We start from the raw sequence: 12,145 nt of genomic DNA on the forward strand, positions 1-12,145 counted from the left end.
AGACATCAAAAAATAATGATCGGCAGAGGTCTATTTCTTACCTCCCACTTCGTCAACGAAAGCTGTTCAGAACTTTACTTACTCGTTGTACTTTATTTCAGGAATGCTTTTGATTTCTAAAGGCACATTATAATTATTAATTAATGTAGTCGGATAATTTTAACCGACTTCAAAAAGAAGGGGGTTATCAATTCGTCTGTATTTTTTATATTTTATGTGGTTTTTTTTTCAACACCGTCAGAGTCGCGGGCGATAGCTCAAAGTAACATCTAAATTTCACGTATACCGTTAATTTTAGATTTTTTGTTCATAAATTTCACTCATAAAAAATATTGCAAAAGTGCTGTTTGCCGTTAGAACATTGTTTAAACTTTTTAAGCTGTATTATTGTATATTATAAAAAATAACGTCAACAATTTGTTCCTTACAGTAATAAAACTTTCCTATAAGCCTGTTTACAGGACCTACTTATTTACTATTTATGTATTGTAAACACTATACAAAGGAAGTAGCCACACAGGAGGTAGACCGCTGCTATTCAAACTTGGGGTCGTGCTCGGAAATATGACAATGCTTTAGTATACGCCAATGTGAGCGCACCTTTAGGTATCGCCGTCGGAGCACTAAAACGTTACTTCTAACAAACATTATTCCATTATTTTATTTTATTTTACAGTATCAATAAATTGAACTGTAGAAATTATCTTATACGAGTTGATTTAAATTAAAACTGAATTTTATTATAACTTGTACTAGAGCCATAAAACATGTTATTACATTTGGAACTGAGCCGTGTGTATAGTTGAAAAAGCTTTGTATGGAGCTCAAACCAATAATAAAAACCTAGCAAAAACTTCTACAAATAGAGTAAGAATCACACCAGTACTCGTGGACTATTTTAAGTACATTTTCGGAAGTTGGTCAGAGTTTAAATTGATTCCCTAGAAATGACTTACTTTCTATTATTTTTGCGAGTTTAATTTTGAGAAAACTAAAGCAGCTTTTTAGCGCAACCCAGCCGTTATTGTTCCCAATGGAGCGAGCGCGCGAAATTCAACGCAAAGACTACCTACCTACACCTCCAAAGTTTATTGCGCACAAATTGTATGCATTATTTATTTAATTTAAAAGCGAAGAAACCCGAGCGCGATCATACGGCTCTACGCCGAAATGAGAACGCGAAAGAATGCGAGGTATAAATAAGTCGTCAGACAAGAATATAAAAGTGAAAGTACGTTGTTTTGTATGATGAAGCTTGGCTGCTGAGTAACTTCTGCTTTTACAATTGTAGGCAAGTATTTTGAAAAAAAATCCCAGTCTTATGTATTTCCATATTTTAAAAAACACAACTAAGATAAACAGCATTTCATTCGTTGCTGATTTAGTTGTCGAATTTGTACATAAAACTTTTGGTCTTCGGTGATTGATACAGATCATGCTTTGCGTTACTTGAAAACGATTATTTCTAATAATGGATATAGACAGTGATTTTTTTGATTAATTTATTAATCACAGAAACTTAAACAAAGTAGAAAACGTAATACCTACATAAATCTTAGTGACAATGTTAAGCAGAAGAATTGTAATTGTACCTAAATGAGCTTATAGATTTGATTATCATAAATGATGATGATAATAATATGTATATATTGCTTTTTTCATTTTTTTGTTACTTGATTTTGTACATAAGTATAAAAATCTATGCTATTTCTAACTCATCATACTTTTTGACAAAAGATGGCGCTGGTAGTCCTGTAAACTTGTTTTGTTCAGTTTTAACTTTTCGTTAACACCAGATAACATTCCGATATAGCCGATTCTTTAAACTAACTTATAAAAAAATATATTCTTAAACAAAATGGACTATACAGTAATAAAATAATGTCATGAATTCAAAGAAAGAAAGTTCCCTTCTTTCTAGTAATATTGTACAATTATTGTTACTTCGAAGTCGTTATTGGCCGAGGTAAATTAGTGACATTTTATATGAGACGTCTTACCTAGACCTAGTTACGTTAAATTCCTACCTATTTACATATGCTAGATGTATGAATATGGAAGGGGAGAGAGGTATATCAGAACCGCGCAGAATGGGTTAAGGGCATCAGTTGTCTTGTGGGTAAAAATAAATATCGTATCGGTTTAGATAACTGGGATCTTGTTTAAAGCGTCATGTGCACACAGTATTCATAGTTAAAGTTTTCGGCTTTCCGAATAATATATATCGAAGAAAATTCTTTCTCTTTTTCATAAGTTATTTAAAAGTCCTCATCGTTTTACGCACCCGAGCCACGTCCTCGGATAGCGCGGCCAGATGACAAAATATCGTATAAAATACAAAGAGCACGGGGACTGCTTTGCATGTTTCATGGACTTTGAGAAATATGTGTTTAGTCTTACATAGACACAAATGTCTACGGTACTACAGAGATTTCATATTTTTTTATTTGTTTATGTTTATACGCAAGACAATGTAGACAAAAATCATCTATTTTCATAGTTAAAAACAATAATAATTACGATAAAACCCTCTTAAGTAGTTTAGTTAATGTGATAGAAATTAATCAGTGTGTTCATCTTCTTCTCAAAAGGCTATTAATAGAAACACAATTAAAATCCTATCTTAAACGATATGTTAAAATTTATACTAAGAATAAATAAGTTATATCGTAAATTGTAAACTCGATATGATTGTGATTAATGTACCATTTGCTAACTGTACACAATTACAAGTGTAAACCCGCAAAATTGACAATGAAAATAATGTTGAGTCTATTAATTCCCTCGACAACCTATTAACAAGGGGTAGCACTCGTATTAAAATGATAAATGATTCTAATCATCATTCCTACATGACTGTTCATAAAAGACCTCCCTTGGTCCTATAAAGAAAAAGTATTTTACTTTGAAGTGTGATATTTAGGCGAGCACCATGGTTCTTGTTAAGTTGGCTCAGTTTACCCTAACTTGGTCGCTATGTGCGTTAACTTTAACAAATTACCAAAGCAATGAGAGTGGAGTTGCGCAACTCAGTTTTGTCTCGCAGAGGTAAGAAAGATGAATCGTTATTTTGACCCTTTTCGCAAAAATTATTACACTCATCTAGAAAATGACTTAAAATTTGTTACCGAAGCTCCAGAATGGTGAAGGGTATGTTTTGTATTTATTACGACAGATTAATTGTAGTTGTAATTGTTTTATTTCGACACAATTGTTTGTTTAGTTACTCTAACTGAACAGTGAAGTTCATCGAGGTAAGGAAATGAGAATTTTTTTTTTGTTTAGACAGAATTTTTTGTAATAGATATGAGAACAAAGAAGTGTTATCGACTAAGAATCAGATCTTGGTGTTATTAAATAAAAAAAGTGATTGTCTTTGTTTTAACATTCTTTATTCAATATTTTTTTTCTATTAACGCAATGGATAATGCATATCTATGGCCAGGTTCTAAATACACATTAATTTAAACGCAACCGCTAAAAACGGAAATTCAAAAGTTGCTCTCCCGAAAGGGTTGCCATTATTAAAATTAAAATTAGATTACGTTTTTCGGTTAAAGCCGTTGTTTTGCGAGGTAATTATCTTGGAGGGAGTGAGGTGGGTGATTAACAGCGCGCGATCTAATTCGATAGCTGTTGTAATATTAACAAGCATCTCGGTGAAGCAGTTTTTGGTATGTTTTTGATTGCAGTTTAGTCCCGATGATGATTACTTTTGGGAAAGGGTTGGAGGAACATCATGGATATAGGGTGTTTTAAATTTAGGAGCAATGTATCAAGTAACTAGTATGTTCGAAACTCAAATAATTTCATCCTTTTTGATGACTTTTCCCTATGGAATATATAAAACGTACCGTAACGTAAAATATATATAATATTGTTTTATTACAAGTATTAGTCAAAAAAATATTTTCGTTTTAATGGTGTTATAAAAATAGTTTGTATAAAAATATTAGAATCTCTGTATTGATAAATTAATTGATAACTTAACTGACTAATCGTGGGGCTAAAATCTCTGAATAAAACTTATCTTCATCCTTGTTATTTTCGACAAAATAGAGATAACAATGTTTTTGTTTTAATAATTTGAATCATCCTGTACATAATTCCGGCCGGTTGTTACTGTTATTGTGATTATGTTCGGGGCCAAGTTAACCCGGCACGGTATGACAGTGTTACGTCTGTGTACATTAATAATGGAATTACTTATAACTTGTATGCCCCCGGTGATAACTCGCTCTAAACACATAGTTAAAATTACATAAGAAATTTATGCAAAGATCTTAATATTGTATAAGTATTAGAGAATTTATTTAACATTAATTTAATCAGTAAAATACTTATAAGTATTTTTGTGGTCACTCTTTAATAATTTAATAATTATATCATTCGATTGGAATTTATGCATGTTGATGTTCGTCCCTAAATCACTGAACACTTTTTATGAGACTGGCATGCAGTTCTTCCGACGCCGGAAAAAGTATATGCCTTTAAAAATCCAACAAAAACATAAATTTCATTTTAAAATTAAATGAATTGTTTTTATTCCTTCCATGCTTGCTTTCTTACGGCATGAATTAGAGTTTGTACGTTAATTTCTCTACATTTGACATCGCTAAATCCACATAGGTTGTAGACAATTATAAATGAAAGGACTAACCTACATAGGTACATATGTAATATTCATATTTCGTACATACCAGTGAAACACATTACCGTCCTATAATTTATCAAAGAAAATAATTTATAAGACTAACTTATTTTTTTTTAAATGCATTACAAAAAACTTTAACAAAAGTCAAATATTTTTTTTCAAGAAGTATTATTTTATTATATAATATTCGTATTTTGAGATTGCACATAGTACTAATTCCCGGCCTTGAGAAAACAGTCTTTGATGGGATGATCGTCTTAAAAGAAGTGGGATCAGAATCTTTGAGATAAAAGTAAGAAGTAACTTGAGAAAATCTCAACGAAAGGTTAAAATTTTATTCCGTTTTCTTAATAAGTATTCGATTGAAATAATAATTCGATTTCTGCTTGTAATGTAGAACAAAGATTAGATATTTACTGTTCTTTATTTTATTTATTTTTTAGATGAAGTGTTGCTATTTTTATCGAATGCAATACACCGTCTTTTTTGCATAGAAGTATGTAATATAAACACCAAATAAAATTCCGGGTTGCTTGAATAATCCTGTAACATTTTCTTTAATTTTTTCTACACAATATTTGGATTCCTAATAATACTTTCGAAACTGGCAAAATAAGTTGTATCCGATCATAAAATTATATTACCACAGAGTACCGTCGAATGGGCGGCCAGGAACTTTAAGTCCCCTCACTAGCACCATCTAATCGGCATCCTATGGTCCCTATAAAATCACATTAGGGCCCACAGTATACGCCTGGGGTCGCTGAGGGCTGTAACAAATGTAGTCCTTTAAATACTGGATGTGACACAGAACTATTTTTAAGTAAAAATAAAAGAAAATAAAAACCGAAAAGAGTTTAATTTTTTACAAAGGAGGTATATTATCGGGTAAAGATTCTTAAGTTATTTAGTAAAATTACCAGTGCAATGAAAAAACTGGGTGTACATTTTCAAGGACAGTTCAGAGAATAGAAAACAATTTTTTTAATTTAATTCAATAATACGTATTCATATTTTTAGGACAACAGTTATATTACATTTACATTTAGTTGACTCCACCACCATGTGGGATGCAAAGGCAGATAGATAGAGAGAGAGAGTTATATTACATTTAAAAAGTTAAACGAAAACGTTATCTAGGTATTTTACATCCATGTTGTTCACCTTCTGCGCACGTTTTTGTAGATTAAAAATGTAATTAATTTTTTATTGCGTACTCTATTGGCTTGTGCAAATGTTGTTTTTATTTTTGACTCGCAAATACGCTCGCGGCAAATTAAGTGAATTGTAAAGTTTACTCTGTCTTGAGGCTAACGATTGCTTCATATTGCAACGTATTTTTTTCACTACACCTCTAATAAATTCGTGAAAAATGAATAGCAAGAACGTATGTTCAATACACAGAAAAAAAATTGGAAAAGTGCTTTCTATTTGAAAAAAATAAAGTCACTTGAATCGGTTGTTTTAGTGCATACATATCTTATCTACTATTGTTTATTCGAAGAAAAAACAACTTAAATTTACAACTATTTAAATTGAATTAAGAATCTTTATCGTTATTTTGTTTTGTGATTCAGCTTTTATCTTTTACGTTTAATTTGAAAATAAAACTCGAAACATATCTTCTCTGTACTCAGGCATAAAAGGGTAGTTAAAAGCTAGCTTTGGTCATCAAATTGATGTTTACTTTTTTAACAAAAATAGCGAAAGTTACCACCGCACAAGTGGTTTAAGGCGAGTAGCTGTAAGTTGTAAGCAACAGTGAAACGTCACCCGCTGCACCGAAAATAATCAGATCAGGGGCACAAGTGGAAATTGAATTAGGGAGGATTTGACCCATTGGGCAGTATACGTAAATCTATCGATGTAATCATGAACTCTGCTTCTATTGACACAAAGTTTAATATCGTTTGAACTATAACTTACCATGCTGACTTTAAAAAAACACCTTTAATGCATCCTCTTCAAAGGCGACATTAGCGCGCGACGGATGTATTGGCATTGCAGAGGGGTGACCAGCTAGATCAATGCTTATTTGTATCTAATAGCAAAAAAACCAACAGATGCAGACATTTTACGGGTATAATAATGTACTTAGTCGGATTTAGATAGGCCCGCTTTGATCTCGGCTTTGCACTCCAGTGCTACCAACCTTTTATTGTCAGGTGACTGAAGATAACTTTTATTTTGGGTTCGCGATACAATTGGCTTATGATTTCGAGTACCGATTGTCTATAATGAGGTGTGACGTAATGATGTTTGTGTTACAGCATTTGGGGAACCTCAAAAGAGATTTACTAGGGACAATATACTTTAAAAAATATTTTAAACAGGAAGATTTTCTTATTCTTATATATGAGAAGTATTAACTAACATAGAGGAAAAAAAGGCTATTAACACACATTGAACACTTTCTTCGAGCATTTCTCTTATGATGGCATTATGGTAAAACTATGTGATTTGGATTTATCTAGAATATCGTTTCGGATTTCAGAAACTATTTTTTTTATTTTTTTAAATAAGCTTATGATAAATAGCGTAGATTAACGGCTATCTTCTTATTTTAATCGTGCATAAGACTTACAACTTATTTGATACTTTATAAATAATTATAAATAAAAGGTAGATTCTAAAATTTGTTGTACATTTTTGAATATAATTAATATTTAAAATATAACATATTTGCTTGATGTTTCATTAGTGCGTTGATTGACGAGTGCTAATAATAGTTAAATTCGTAAACAAAAGTAACATATTTTAAGCAAACAATCACCCTTATCCTTTTGAGCACTCAGCCGTATGATCCCATGGGTATAGAGATACAATACAACATAATCGATTATACGCCCCGAAATTTATTTCTATACTAGTATTTATGCAACTTTTAATTCAGTAGCTTGCGAGTTATTTGGCATTTATTGTTATCGTAATAAAGTATATTTATGCTTGATCAATATTCTGGCGGCGGCATCTAGTTGGGGTTGGTGTTGTTCTACGGTTTGCTGGGCCATTTGTCGGGCTGGGACTCAAACCCTTGGTAAGCGCATGGGCGGAATGTTGTCGGTGTTCAACTCTAATTTTATTGTTATTTCAATTCTATTTGCTGTACCCTATACTGTATGAGTAGATTTTTAGGGTAGTTTTTCTGATAATCATTGTTTGTACTGTTGACGTTTATTGTTACTTGATTATTTATTACCACTTCTGCACTTGTCCTGTGTCATATTTAAATACCTATATGCTTATTTTTACTATGATATGGATATGTTATAATATATCAAGAGATATATTTAAACCCACCATATTGGAACGCATGGAATAAAGAAAATTTTAAGAAGATATTTTTTTTGTAAATTGCTATCTTAGTTATCCGTATCATGTACACACATAATTAGATTAAAATTCAAGCGAGACAAATAAGATTTTTTAAATTTTAAAATCGCTTGATGGTATATAACCTTTCTATAAAAGTTTTTACGGCGAAGACCTGAATGTTGTAAAATTTTCATAACCCAAAAATAAAACTTCCACAGAAGGTTCGCAGCTGACTGACGATAACACCGTCTCAATTCACACATTACGACAAATTTATCCGAAAAACTTTCGACAGATCCTCATTTGGTGCAGAAAAAAACCAATTTGTCGAGTTCTCGCGGGGCAACATAGGACTGTCAACAATTTTATTCGGTGCTGGAAGTTTCCGCGCCAAATAGTATCATAAAGTGACGTAATGGACAAAAGTGGCTCTAACGATGCGCCGGCTGTAAGACCGTCTTAATCTCGTAAATAAAATATTAAGAAGAAATCACTGGAACCGAGAGAGGGGAAACGGTACAATTTTACGGCATGGAGATTGGACAGTTTATTTGTGACTTGTTTTTTTGGTTCTTAAACAACTCCCATCATTTAAGTTGCCATGTTTTTGGGCAATTTATAAGAGCTACTGTGGTTTTTAATCTAATTTTTAATTTATTACATTACAATGTCAATTGAAAAAAAAACTGTTTAAATTCGTAAAAGGTTTGTGCTAAAACACCATGACGAAAATCATTTTAAATCCAATTTTTTTTAAAGAAAAAGATTTAAATACCGTTTTAATTTATTTATTATAATGATTAATATTGGGAGTTAATTACTCAATTCAAGGCCATCATCATTAAATATTACATTACATATGTATAAACATTCTTTATTACATTATAAAATGTTTGACTGAAACAATATTAAAAATACATAAATTCATATTATGTAAGAGATTTTTAAATTGTGTACATCCATAGTAAAACCGCGAGAATGTCCCTTAGGTTTCTCCTCGTAAATTATTCTACATTTTTCCTTCGCAAAGACATAATTAAGCCCTACGGATAACAATTCGGTTAAACTGGCCTCTACCCGGTATTCCCTTTAGACTCCATTTAACTTGAATTTTAATGCGCACGAGTCGTCACTGAACATTCAGTAGAATTACCTTCATTGCTTTATTTTATTGATGTTAAATCGCATCTAATGATACGCTTTGTAATTGAAGTTCTATAAAACTTAAAAGAAGTGGGTTAAGATTACAGATTATAGAGACAGATAGATTATTCACAAAATTGATAAAGAACAAGAAGCAAATAGGAGAAATGTAAGGAATAGGGAAAGAAACTAGAAAAACCTAAAAATCAAGGAGTACGTTGAAGCTCATACTCATCACCGAAACAAAATTTAAAATTAAATATTTACAAAATGGAACGGTGTAAAATATAAAACATTGTTTATGGTAACAAAAGAGCAAGTCGTAGTGGCCGCTGCCCGTAGATATACTTATTTGCAGATGTGATGCTTGCTTCCACAGAGGCCGCATTACTCACAGGAGACGCATAGAAACAGGAAACAGCAATTGTTACAACAGCCCTGTTATGTTTCGTCCGCGTCTAGTTCTGACAAAACACAAAATTCACCCCAAAAATTACAAGAATAAAGAAATACTAGGTAAGTGCTCTTACCTTTCAATAGTGACCAGTTACAGACGACATGCAACTGTTAACATTTCTTTATAATCCAGTACGAGTCTACCGCAAATCGATAAAAGACGGAGGTCTGCGTCTATTGGTTAGGGTAAAAGCCCTAAATTTCGTCGCGTGGCTCACACGTGCCTCTGGATTGTAACCCATCAGTTAAAGTTTACATGACAATTTGATGTCAGGTCGCTAATTGTTGACGATTGTAGCGGGGTCTTTTTGATATCAACTTTATTTGTCGCCGGAATACAAATTTGTAAAATGTTATCTATTATTATTATATTTTCTACTTGATTAATTTATACACTCAAATATGAATTTGTTTCTTTGAATTTATGCATTAACATTTATATGTTTTGCATTCTTAAAATAAAAAATCTAATATTGGTCAACTAAAACCTAAAGTTAGAAATTATTTTCAGTTGCAGTGTAAGGTTGCAGATCTGTGTTGCATCTGCCAAGTCCATTTGAAAACAGACAAAACGTAAACTCATATTTTATCTGCGAATCGTGTACAAGACATCTACATGTAGATACTTAGGTACATAAAATGAAGTAAATATATAAAATGGCAACTTTTTGATGTACCTAAACAGTACAGTGGAACAGGATTTTTTTACAACATGCAATTTTACCAAAAGGCAATTAAATGTGACGAACATAGATGAAGGGTCACACAGTGGACTTATCTCGTAAGTCTAATGTAGAAATTTAATCTATTTGCGATAGATAAACTAATCTATTCGCTATAGGCACGCCACGTGGCGAGTTCTCTTTCTCCCTCGAGACCGCATGACTTTTATCTCTCCTTCAGTTTCATCCGCTCTCAATGCAACCCCGTGTCATGCCTTAACTAAGTAATGCTTATGTATTAATTGGTTTTGAAAAAAAAAGAAAAAATCCACATTGCATTTCTACGGTACGTAGTCAACATGTATGCAAATGCGTTAAAAGTATCATAATTAAAAAAATATATATCTTAATGTTATCTGTACCGAAATCTTTGGGTCCATTTTAATTGCGGGTACGGATGAACGTGAAAGACACAGTTAAAGTAACCGTGAAAAGACATTCACAAAGTATTTTTTTATATTATAATAAGCGTTAAATTAATTAGTTTTAATGACAACGATATATTTAATCACTTAAGATTTCGTTTAGAGCTTTATCGGATGTTTTTCTATTAGTGATATTTTTTTAATTAGACAGACGAGTTTCTTATTACAGTTCAATGAGCATATTTTATTGTATTACTGTAACACAAATTTAAGTGAATAAATAGATTAAAAGAGTCCCAATAGTGTACTAAAATAATTCGAGCCCTCGATGGCCATGCGACGGCACGTGACCTCCAATCATACAAATTGAGACATGCTCACTTTAACGTTCAGATAAACAATTAAGCCCTACGTATATTTTTGTATTATTTAAAGTGGGCCTTACTAAAAAAAATTAGACAACGTTACAAATAAATTTTAGCTTATTCATACGTCAACCTTTTTATACCGTGATTATAACGACGGCGCTGATTTTTGACGCGTAGACTTGCGAAATGAGTTCTTAACCAAGAAATTATGAAATACCTATACCGAAAGTAGTGTGGTAAGACATATAAACACTTTGACTTCCATAATATTCTTTATCGGCGTTCAAAGGGTTAAACTATTTAACTAAACAGAGTCCAACTATATTTTTGGGGCATAATACAGTATAATTTTAATTTTTTTTTATTTACAAAAGTGATAATTTTATTTGATTCGTTTAATTTACAAAAGCAGTAAATAAAGATAAAATAACAATAAAAGGAAGTAATAATTGGGTTTAGCGCTCGCTTTTAATACAACGTTAATTATGGTTTTAATTGAGGGAACGCGAATAACATATTTCTTCATTTTCACGAGCACAGCTTTTACCTCCATCCCTGTGAGTACCGTTGGCAGACGCGACCACTTTTATAAAAGAAAATTATTTCTGTTATAAATATTACAATTTAGAACATTTCTAGGTCTATACAAAGTGTAAAATTTGATTTATGAAAGACAATGGGATGATAATATGTACAAATGCAAGTGACACGGCAATTAAGTTCTAGGGGAAGATTTTTATACATGTATGACAATACGACCATAGAGCGTCGGTGGCGCAGTTGCTAAGCGCTTGACCGGATCGGTTTGAAATATTTTTTATTTTATTTTTATAATAAAATATTAGCAGTTTTTTGTTGATTTACTAATATTTCTTGTATCATTCCAAGTAAGCTCTAGGCTTGTGATAGGATATGGTTTCGACAATAGTCGAATGGCGGGATTCGAACTCCCGACCTAGTGATCGGAAATCCGTACTCTCAATCATTAGGCTGTTGGCGCTCTAAAAAATCTATACATCATCAATCAATGTGTTTCTAATTTCATATGTATATTTAGCCGAGGTTTCAAGGATATGTGTGAATTCAGCGAACCTGCACTGGACCAGTGTTGCTTTCTGTGGC

Source organism: Papilio xuthus, unplaced genomic scaffold (genome assembly GCF_000836235.2).
Source record: "Papilio xuthus unplaced genomic scaffold, Pxut_1.1 DF825017.1, whole genome shotgun sequence".
NCBI lineage: Eukaryota > Metazoa > Arthropoda > Insecta > Lepidoptera > Papilionidae > Papilio > Papilio xuthus.